The sequence below is a fragment of the Pongo pygmaeus genome, chromosome 18 (assembly GCF_028885625.2).
Source record: "Pongo pygmaeus isolate AG05252 chromosome 18, NHGRI_mPonPyg2-v2.0_pri, whole genome shotgun sequence".
Classification (NCBI taxonomy): domain Eukaryota; kingdom Metazoa; phylum Chordata; class Mammalia; order Primates; family Hominidae; genus Pongo; species Pongo pygmaeus.
Window position 1 is genome coordinate 6,159,589 of NC_072391.2, and position 10,301 is coordinate 6,169,889.

General features: G+C 71.3%; 1 pseudogene; it reads left to right on the forward strand.

Annotated features, from left to right (window-relative positions):
* The first annotated feature begins 2,010 nt into the window (after positions 1-2,010).
* On the forward strand, positions 2,011-2,484 carry LOC134738561 (putative uncharacterized protein FLJ45355; annotated as a pseudogene).
* Positions 2,485-10,301: the final 7,817 nt, after the last annotated feature.

Consider the following 10,301-nt stretch of genomic DNA (forward strand, 5'->3'; position numbering starts at 1 on the left):
CCAGGGGGGCAAGAGGGGCTGGCTCTCAGCCCCCGCCTCGCGGGGGGTGCCTCACCCCCCTGCGAGGGGGGTCCTAAAAGAGCCCAGGGGGGCAAGAGGGGCTGGCTCTCAGCCCCCGCCTCGCGGGGGGTGCCTCACCCCCCTGCGAGGGGGGTCCTAAAAGAGCCCAGGGGGGCAAGAGGGGCTGGCTCTCAGCCCCCGCCTCGCGGGGGGTGCCTCACCCCCCTGCGAGGGGGGTCCTAAAAGAGCCCAGGGGGGCAAGAGGGGCTGGCTCTCAGCCCCCGCCTCGCGGGGGGTGCCTCACCCCCCTGCGAGGGGGGTCCTAAAAGAGCCCAGGGGGGCAAGAGGGGCTGGCTCTCAGCCCCCGCCTCGCGGGGGGTGCCTCACCCCCCTGCGAGGGGGGTCCTAAAAGAGCCCAGGGGGGCAAGAGGGGCTGGCTCTCAGCCCCCGCCTCGCGGGGGGTGCCTCACCCCCCTGCGAGGGGGGTCCTAAAAGAGCCCAGGGGGGCAAGAGGGGCTGGCTCTCAGCCCCCGCCTCGCGGGGGGTGCCTCACCCCCCTGCGAGGGGGGTCCTAAAAGAGCCCAGGGGGGCAAGAGGGGCTGGCTCTCAGCCCCCGCCTCGCGGGGGGTGCCTCACCCCCCTGCGAGGGGGGTCCTAAAAGAGCCCAGGGGGGCAAGAGGGGCTGGCTCTCAGCCCCCGCCTCGCGGGGGGTGCCTCACCCCCCTGCGAGGGGGGTCCTAAAAGAGCCCAGGGGGGCAAGAGGGGCTGGCTCTCAGCCCCCGCCTCGCGGGGGGTGCCTCACCCCCCTGCGAGGGGGGTCCTAAAAGAGCCCAGGGGGGCAAGAGGGGCTGGCTCTCAGCCCCCGCCTCGCGGGGGGTGCCTCACCCCCCTGCGAGGGGGGTCCTAAAAGAGCCCAGGGGGGCAAGAGGGGCTGGCTCTCAGCCCCCGCCTCGCGGGGGGTGCCTCACCCCCCTGCGAGGGGGGTCCTAAAAGAGCCCAGGGGGGCAAGAGGGGCTGGCTCTCAGCCCCCGCCTCGCGGGGGGTGCCTCACCCCCCTGCGAGGGGGGTCCTAAAAGAGCCCAGGGGGGCAAGAGGGGCTGGCTCTCAGCCCCCGCCTCGCGGGGGGTGCCTCACCCCCCTGCGAGGGGGGTCCTAAAAGAGCCCAGGGGGGCAAGAGGGGCTGGCTCTCAGCCCCCGCCTCGCGGGGGGTGCCTCACCCCCCTGCGAGGGGGGTCCTAAAAGAGCCCAGGGGGGCAAGAGGGGCTGGCTCTCAGCCCCCGCCTCGCGGGGGGTGCCTCACCCCCCTGCGAGGGGGGTCCTAAAAGAGCCCAGGGGGGCAAGAGGGGCTGGCTCTCAGCCCCCGCCTCGCGGGGGGTGCCTCACCCCCCTGCGAGGGGGGTCCTAAAAGAGCCCAGGGGGGCAAGAGGGGCTGGCTCTCAGCCCCCGCCTCGCGGGGGGGTGCCTCACCCCCCTGCGAGGGGGGTCCTAAAAGAGCCCAGGGGGGCAAGAGGGGCTGGCTCTCAGCCCCCGCCTCGCGGGGGGTGCCTCACCCCCCTGCGAGGGGGGTCCTAAAAGAGCCCAGGGGGGCAAGAGGGGCTGGCTCTCAGCCCCCGCCTCGCGGGGGGTGCCTCACCCCCCTGCGAGGGGGGTCCTAAAAGAGCCCAGGGGGGCAAGAGGGGCTGGCTCTCAGCCCCCGCCTCGCGGGGGGTGCCTCACCCCCCTGCGAGGGGGGTCCTAAAAGAGCCCAGGGGGGCAAGAGGGGCTGGCTCTCAGCCCCCGCCTCGCGGGGGGTGCCTCACCCCCCTGCGAGGGGGGTCCTAAAAGAGCCCAGGGGGGCAAGAGGGGCTGGCTCTCAGCCCCCGCCTCGCGGGGGGTGCCTCACCCCCCTGCGAGGGGGGTCCTAAAAGAGCCCAGGGGGGCAAGAGGGGCTGGCTCTCAGCCCCCGCCTCGCGGGGGGTGCCTCACCCCCCTGCGAGGGGGGTCCTAAAAGAGCCCAGGGGGGCAAGAGGGGCTGGCTCTCAGCCCCCGCCTCGCGGGGGGTGCCTCACCCCCCTGCGAGGGGGGTCCTAAAAGAGCCCAGGGGGGCAAGAGGGGCTGGCTCTCAGCCCCCGCCTCGCGGGGGTGCCTCACCCCCCTGCGAGGGGGGTCCTAAAAGAGCCCAGGGGGGCAAGAGGGGCTGGCTCTCAGCCCCCGCCTCGCGGGGGGTGCCTCACCCCCCTGCGAGGGGGGTCCTAAAAGAGCCCAGGGGGGCAAGAGGGGCTGGCTCTCAGCCCCCGCCTCGCGGGGGGTGCCTCACCCCCCTGCGAGGGGGGTCCTAAAAGAGCCCAGGGGGGCAAGAGGGGCTGGCTCTCAGCCCCCGCCTCGCGGGGGGTGCCTCACCCCCCTGCGAGGGGGGTCCTAAAAGAGCCCAGGGGGGCAAGAGGGGCTGGCTCTCAGCCCCCGCCTCGCGGGGGGTGCCTCACCCCCCTGCGAGGGGGGTCCTAAAAGAGCCCAGGGGGGCAAGAGGGGCTGGCTCTCAGCCCCCGCCTCGCGGGGGGTGCCTCACCCCCTGCGAGGGGGGTCCTAAAAGAGCCCAGGGGGGCAAGAGGGGCTGGCTCTCAGCCCCCGCCTCGCGGGGGGTGCCTCACCCCCCTGCGAGGGGGGTCCTAAAAGAGCCCAGGGGGGCAAGAGGGGCTGGCTCTCAGCCCCCGCCTCGCGGGGGGTGCCTCACCCCCCTGCGGGGGTCCTAAAAGAGCCCAGGGGGGCAAGAGGGGCTGGCTCTCAGCCCCCGCCTCGCGGGGGGTGCCTCACCCCCTGCGAGGGGGGTCCTAAAAGAGCCCAGGGGGGCAAGAGGGGCTGGCTCTCAGCCCCCGCCTCGCGGGGGGTGCCTCACCCCCCTGCGAGGGGGGTCCTAAAAGAGCCCAGGGGGGCAAGAGGGGCTGGCTCTCAGCCCCCGCCTCGCGGGGGGTGCCTCACCCCCCTGCGAGGGGGTCCTAAAAGAGCCCAGGGGGGCAAGAGGGGCTGGCTCTCAGCCCCCGCCTCGCGGGGGGTGCCTCACCCCCTGCGAGGGGGTCCTAAAAGAGCCCAGGGGGGCAAGAGGGGCTGGCTCTCAGCCCCCGCCTCGCGGGGGGTGCCTCACCCCCCTGCGAGGGGGTCCTAAAAGAGCCCAGGGGGGCAAGAGGGGCTGGCTCTCAGCCCCCGCCTCGCGGGGGGTGCCTCACCCCCCTGCGAGGGGGTCCTAAAAGAGCCCAGGGGGCAAGAGGGGCTGGCTCTCAGCCCCCGCCTCGCGGGGGGTGCCTCACCCCCTGCGGGGGGTCCTAAAAGAGCCCAGGGGGCAAGAGGGGCTGGCTCTCAGCCCCCGCCTCGCGGGGGTGCCTCACCCCCCTGCGAGGGGGTCCTAAAAGAGCCCAGGGGGGCAAGAGGGGCTGGCTCTCAGCCCCCGCCTCGCGGGGGTGCCTCACCCCCCTGCGAGGGGGGTCCTAAAAGAGCCCAGGGGGGCAAGAGGGGCTGGCTCTCAGCCCCCGCCTCGCGGGGGGTGCCTCACCCCCCTGCGAGGGGGTCCTAAAAGAGCCCAGGGGGCAAGAGGGGCTGGCTCTCAGCCCCCGCCTCGCGGGGGGTGCCTCACCCCCTGCGAGGGGGGTCCTAAAAGAGCCCAGGGGGCAAGAGGGGCTGGCTCTCAGCCCCCGCCTCGCGGGGGTGCCTCACCCCCTGCGAGGGGGTCCTAAAAGAGCCCAGGGGGGCAAGAGGGGCTGGCTCTCAGCCCCGCCTCCGCGGGGGGTGCCTCACCCCCCTGCGAGGGGGTCCTAAAAGGCCCAGGGGGGCAAGAGGGGCTGGCTCTCAGCCCCCGCCTCGCGGGGGTGCCTCACCCCCCTGCGAGGGGGTCCTAAAAGAGCCCAGGGGGCAAGAGGGGCTGGCTCTCAGCCCCCGCCTCCGAGGGGGTGCCTCACCCCCCTGCGAGGGGGGTCCTAAAAGGCCCAGGGGGCAAGAGGGGCTGGCTCTCAGCCCCCGCCTCGCGGGGGTGCCTCACCCCCCTGCGAGGGGGGTCCTAAAAGAGAGCCAGGGGGCAAGAGGGGCTGGCTCTCAGCCCCCGCCTCGCGGGGGTGCCTCACCCCCTGCGAGGGGGGTCCTAAAAGAGCCCAGGGGGCAAGAGGGGCTGGCTTCAGCCCCCGCCTCGCGGGGGTGCCTCACCCCCCTGCGAGGGGGTCCTAAAAGAGCCCAGGGGGGCAAGAGGGGCTGGCTCTCAGCCCCCGCCTCGCGGGGGTGCCTCACCCCCTGCGAGGGGGTCCTAAAAGAGCCCAGGGGGGCAAGAGGGGCTGGCTCTCAGCCCCCGCCTCGCGGGGGGTGCCTCACCCCTGCGAGGGGGGTCCTAAAAGAGCAGGGGGCAAGAGGGGCTGGCTCTCAGCCCCCGCCTCGCGGGGGGTGCCTCACCCCCTGCGGGGGGTCCTAAAAGAGCCCAGGGGGCAAGAGGGGCTGGCTCTGGCCCCCGCCTCGCGGGGGTGCCTCACCCCCCTGCGAGGGGGGTCCTAAAAGAGCCCAGGGGGCAAGAGGGGCTGGCTCTCAGCCCCCGCCTCGCGGGGTGCCTCACCCCCTGCGAGGGGGGTCCTAAAAGAGCCCAGGGGGGCAAGAGGGGCTGGCTCTCAGCCCCCGCCTCGCGGGGGTGCCTCACCCCCTGCGAGGGGGTCCTAAAAGAGCCCAGGGGGCAAGAGGGGCTGGCTCTCAGCCCCCGCCTCGCGGGGGTGCCTCACCCCCTGCGAGGGGGGGGTCCTAAAGAGCCCAGGGGGGCAAGAGGGGCTGGCTCTCAGCCCCCGCCTCGCGGGGGTGCCTCACCCCCCTGCGAGGGGGTCCTAAAAGAGCCCAGGGGGGCAAGAGGGGCTGGCTCTCAGCCCCCGCCTCGCGGGGGGTGCCTCACCCCCCTGCGAGGGGGTCCTAAAAGAGCCCAGGGGGGCAAGAGGGGCTGGCTCTCAGCCCCCGCCTCGCGGGGGGTGCCTCACCCCCCTGCGAGGGGGTCCTAAAAGAGCCCAGGGGGGCAAGAGGGGCTGGCTCTCAGCCCCCGCCTCGCGGGGGTGCCTCACCCCCTGCGAGGGGGTCCTAAAAGAGCCCAGGGGGCAAGAGGGGCTGGCTCTCAGCCCCCGCCTCGCGGGGGGTGCCTCACCCCCCTGCGAGGGGGGGTCCTAAAAGAGCCCAGGGGGGCAAGAGGGGCTGGCTCTCAGCCCCCGCCTCGCGGGGGGTGCCTCACCCCCTGCGAGGGGGGTCCTAAAAGAGCCCAGGGGGCAAGAGGGGCTGGCTCTCAGCCCCCGCCTCGCGGGGGTGCCTCACCCCCCTGCGAGGGGGTCCTAAAAGAGCCCAGGGGGGCAAGAGGGGCTGGCTCTCAGCCCCCGCCTCGCGGGGGGTGCCTCACCCCCTGCGAGGGGGGTCCTAAAAGAGCCCAGGGGGCAAGAGGGGCTGGCTCTCAGCCCCCGCCTCGCGGGGTGCCTCACCCCCCTGCGAGGGGGTCCTAAAAGAGCCCAGGGGGCAAGAGGGGCTGGCTCTCAGCCCCCGCCTCGCGGGGGGTGCCTCACCCCCCTGCGAGGGGGTCTAAAAGAGCCCAGGGGGGCAAGAGGGGGCTGGCTCTCAGCCCCCGCCTCGCGGGGGTGCCTCACCCCCCTGCGAGGGGGTCCTAAAGAGCCCAGGGGGGCAAGAGGGGCTGGCTCTCAGCCCCCGCCTCGCGGGGGGTGCCTCACCCCCCTGCGAGGGGGGTCCTAAAAGAGCCCAGGGGGGCAAGAGGGGCTGGCTCTCAGCCCCCGCCTCGCGGGGGGTGCCTCACCCCCCTGCGAGGGGGGTCCTAAAAGAGCCCAGGGGGCAAGAGGGGCTGGCTCTCAGCCCCCGCCTCGCGGGGGGTGCCTCACCCCCTGCGAGGGGGGTCCTAAAAGAGCCCAGGGGGCAAGAGGGGCTGGCTCTCAGCCCCCGCCTCGCGGGGGTGCCTCACCCCTGCGAGGGGGGTCCTAAAAGAGCCCAGGGGGGCAAGAGGGGCTGGCTCTCAGCCCCCGCCTCGCGGGGGGTGCCTCACCCCCCTGCGAGGGGGTCCTAAAAGAGCCCAGGGGGCAAGAGGGGCTGGCTCTCAGCCCCCGCCTCGCGGGGGTGCCTCACCCCCCTGCGAGGGGGGTCCTAAAAGAGCCCAGGGGGGCAAGAGGGGCTGGCTCTCAGCCCCCGCCTCGCGGGGGTGCCTCACCCCCCTGCGAGGGGGGTCCTAAAAGAGCCCAGGGGGCAAGAGGGGCTGGCTCTCAGCCCCCGCCTCGCGGGGGTGCCTCACCCCCTGCGAGGGGGGTCCTAAAAGAGCCCGGGGGGCAAGAGGGGCTGGCTCTCAGCCCCGCCTCGCGGGGGGTGCCTCACCCCCTGCGAGGGGGTCCTAAAAGAGCCCAGGGGGGCAAGAGGGGCTGGCTCTCAGCCCCCGCGGGGGGTGCCTCACCCCCCTGCGAGGGGGTCCTAAAAGAGCCCAGGGGGGCAAGAGGGGCTGGCTCTCAGCCCCCGCCTCGCGGGGGGTGCCTCACCCCCCTGCGGGGGGGTCCTAAAGAGCCCAGGGGGGCAAGAGGGGCTGGCTCTCAGCCCCCCGCCTCGCGGGGGTGCCTCACCCCCCTGCGAGGGGGGTCCTAAAAGAGCCCAGGGGGGCAAGAGGGGCTGGCTCTCAGCCCCCGCCTCGCGGGGGGTGCCTCACCCCCCTGCGAGGGGGGGTCCTAAAAGAGCCCAGGGGGCAAGAGGGGCTGGCTCTCAGCCCCCGCCTCGCGGGGGTGCCTCACCCCCCTGCGAGGGGGGTCCTAAAGAGCCCAGGGGGGCAAGAGGGGCTGGCTCTCAGCCCCCGCCTCGCGGGGGGTGCCTCACCCCCCTGCGAGGGGGGTCCTAAAAGAGCCCAGGGGGGCAAGAGGGGCTGGCTCTCAGCCCCCGCCTCGCGGGGGGTGCCTCACCCCCCTGCGAGGGGGTCCTAAAAGAGCCCAGGGGGGGCAAGAGGGGCTGGCTCTCAGCCCCCGCCTCGCGGGGGTGCCTCACCCCCCTGCGAGGGGGGTCCTAAAAGAGCCCAGGGGGGCAAGAGGGGCTGGCTCTCAGCCCCCGCCTCGCGGGGGGTGCCTCACCCCCCTGCGAGGGGGGTCCTAAAAGAGCCCAGGGGGGCAAGAGGGGCTGGCTCTCAGCCCCCGCCTCGCGGGGGGTGCCTCACCCCCCTGCGAGGGGGGTCCTAAAAGAGCCCAGGGGGGCAAGAGGGGCTGGCTCTCAGCCCCCGCCTCGCGGGGGGTGCCTCACCCCCCTGCGAGGGGGGTCCTAAAAGAGCCCGGGGGGCAAGAGGGGCTGGCTCTCAGCCCCCGCCTCGCGGGGGGTGCCTCACCCCCCTGCGAGGGGGGTCCTAAAAGAGCCCAGGGGGGCAAGAGGGGCTGGCTCTCAGCCCCCGCCTCGCGGGGGGTGCCTCACCCCCCTGCGAGGGGGTCCTAAAAGAGCCCAGGGGGGCAAGAGGGGCTGGCTCTCAGCCCCCGCCTCGCGGGGGGTGCCTCACCCCCCTGCGAGGGGGTCCTAAAAGAGCCCAGGGGGCAAGAGGGGCTGGCTCTCAGCCCCGCCTCGCGGGGGTGCCTCACCCCCTGCGAGGGGGTCCTAAAAGAGCCCAGGGGGCAAGAGGGGCTGGCTCTCAGCCCCCGCCTCGCGGGGGGTGCCTCACCCCCTGCGAGGGGGGTCCTAAAAGAGCCCAGGGGGGCAAGAGGGGCTGGCTCTCAGCCCCCGCCTCGCGGGGGGTGCCTCACCCCCCTGCGAGGGGGGTCCTAAAAGAGCCCAGGGGGGCAAGAGGGGCTGGCTCTCAGCCCCCGCCTCGCGGGGGTGCCTCACCCCCCTGCGAGGGGGGTCCTAAAAGAGCCCAGGGGGGCAAGAGGGGCTGGCTCTCAGCCCCCGCCTCGCGGGGGGGGTGCCTCACCCCCCTGCGAGGGGGGTCCTAAAAGAGCCCAGGGGGGCAAGAGGGGCTGGCTCTCAGCCCCCGCCTCGCGGGGGGTGCCTCACCCCCCTGCGAGGGGGGTCCTAAAAGAGCCCAGGGGGCAAGAGGGGCTGGCTCTCAGCCCCCGCCTCGCGGGGGGTGCCTCACCCCCCTGCGAGGGGGGTCCTAAAGAGCCCAGGGGGGCAAGAGGGGCGCTCTCAGCCCCCGCCTCGCGCGGGGGTGCCTCACCCCCTGCGAGGGGGGTCCTAAAAGAGCCCAGGGGGGCAAGAGGGGCTGGCTCTCAGCCCCCGCCTCGCGGGGGGTGCCTCACCCCCCTGCGAGGGGGGTCCTAAAAGAGCCCAGGGGGGCAAGAGGGGCTGGCTCTCAGCCCCCGCCTCGCGGGGGTGCCTCACCCCCCTGCGAGGGGGTCCTAAAAGAGCCCAGGGGGGCAAGAGGGGCTGGCTCTCAGCCCCCGCCTCGCGGGGGTGCCTCACCCCCCTGCGAGGGGGGTCCTAAAAGAGCCCAGGGGGGCAAGAGGGGCTGGCTCTCAGCCCCCGCCTCGCGGGGGTGCCTCACCCCCCTGCGAGGGGGGTCCTAAAAGAGCCCAGGGGGGCAAGAGGGGCTGGCTCTCAGCCCCCGCCTCGCGGGGGTGCCTCACCCCCCTGCGAGGGGGGTCCTAAAAGAGCCCAGGGGGGCAAGAGGGGCTGGCTCTCAGCCCCCGCCTCGCGGGGGGTGCCTCACCCCCTGCGAGGGGGGTCCTAAAAGAGCCCAGGGGGGCAAGAGGGGCTGGCTCTCAGCCCCCGCCTCGCGGGGGTGCCTCACCCCCCTGCGAGGGGGTCCTAAAAGAGCCCAGGGGGCAAGAGGGGCTGGCTCTCAGCCCCCGCCTCGCGGGGGTGCCTCACCCCCCTGCGAGGGGGGTCCTAAAAGAGCCCAGGGGGGCAAGAGGGGCTGGCTCTCAGCCCCCGCCTCGCGGGGGGTGCCTCACCCCCCTGCGAGGGGGGTCCTAAAAGAGCCCAGGGGGGCAAGAGGGGCTGGCTCTCAGCCCCCGCCTCGCGGGGGGTGCCTCACCCCCCTGCGAGGGGGGTCCTAAAAGAGCCCAGGGGGGCAAGAGGGGCTGGCTCTCAGCCCCCGCCTCGCGGGGGTGCCTCACCCCCCTGCGAGGGGGGTCCTAAGAGCCCAGGGGGGCAAGAGGGGCTGGCTCTCATTCCCCCCCTCGCGGCGTGTGCCTGCTTCTCCCCCCTGCGATCTGGATCGTCATATGCAGCTGGGGAGTGAGGGGTGGTATTACTCCCCGCCTGCGTGGGTCCCCCGCCCCCCTGCCCTGTGGGTCGTCGTATCCAGGGTGGGAATAGCGGGTGACATTAGTCTTCTCTTCGAGGGGGTTCGTCCGTGCCCTTGCGATGTGGCTCGTAATAGCCCGTGGGGGAGTCTGTGGTGATATTACTCCCCGCATCGCTGGGGGCGCCCTCACCTCCCTGCGATGTGGCTCGCAATATCCAGGCGGGAAGACGGCATGATATTTCTCCCTTTCTCCTCGGGTGTTTTCTCTGCTGCCGCACTTTGTTAACACCCTGGGACATTATTTTCCATATTGTAGGAGGATGCCACTGCTTAAGTCCCAGGGGGTATACACCCTGTGATATTATTCGTGATATTGTAGCGAAATGTGAATCCTGATGTCACAAGTCTCTACACACTCTGATATTATTCGCAATACCATAGCGAGACGTTAATAATAATGTCACAATGTGTGTACAGCTGGTGCTATTATTCTTAATCTCCTAAGGGGACGTTGATTTTATTGTCACACGGGGTATTTTCCCTTTTCTATGATTCGGAATATCCTGGAGGGATGTCACTCCTTATGTCACAGGGTTTGTACACCTTGTCAAATTACTCGTATTACCCTTATAAGACGTCACTCCTCATATCACCGAGGGTGTGCACTGTGTGATATTATCGTCATATTCTAGGGAAATGTTACTTTCAATGTCACAGATGTTGCAAACCTTGTGAAATTATTCATTATAGTTTTGTTGGATGGGACTCCTATCCTCACACGGGGTGTACACACTGTGATATTACGTGTAATCTTCTCTAGAAATGTTACTCGTAAATCACAGGTCCTGTACACACTTTAATATTCTTCGTCATATTTTAGGACAACGTGACTACTATTGTCACAGGGCGTGTAGACCCTGTCATAAAATTCGTAATATCCCAGCGGGAGTTCACTCCTAATTTCACATTGCATGTACACCCTTTGATATTGTTCGTATTATCCTAAAGAGATGGTACTAGTCATGTCCCAGGGCATGTACATTCTCTGATATTGTTCGTTATATCCTTGGGGGATGTTACTTCTAATATCACACGGCGTGTACTCCCTGTGTTCTATTTC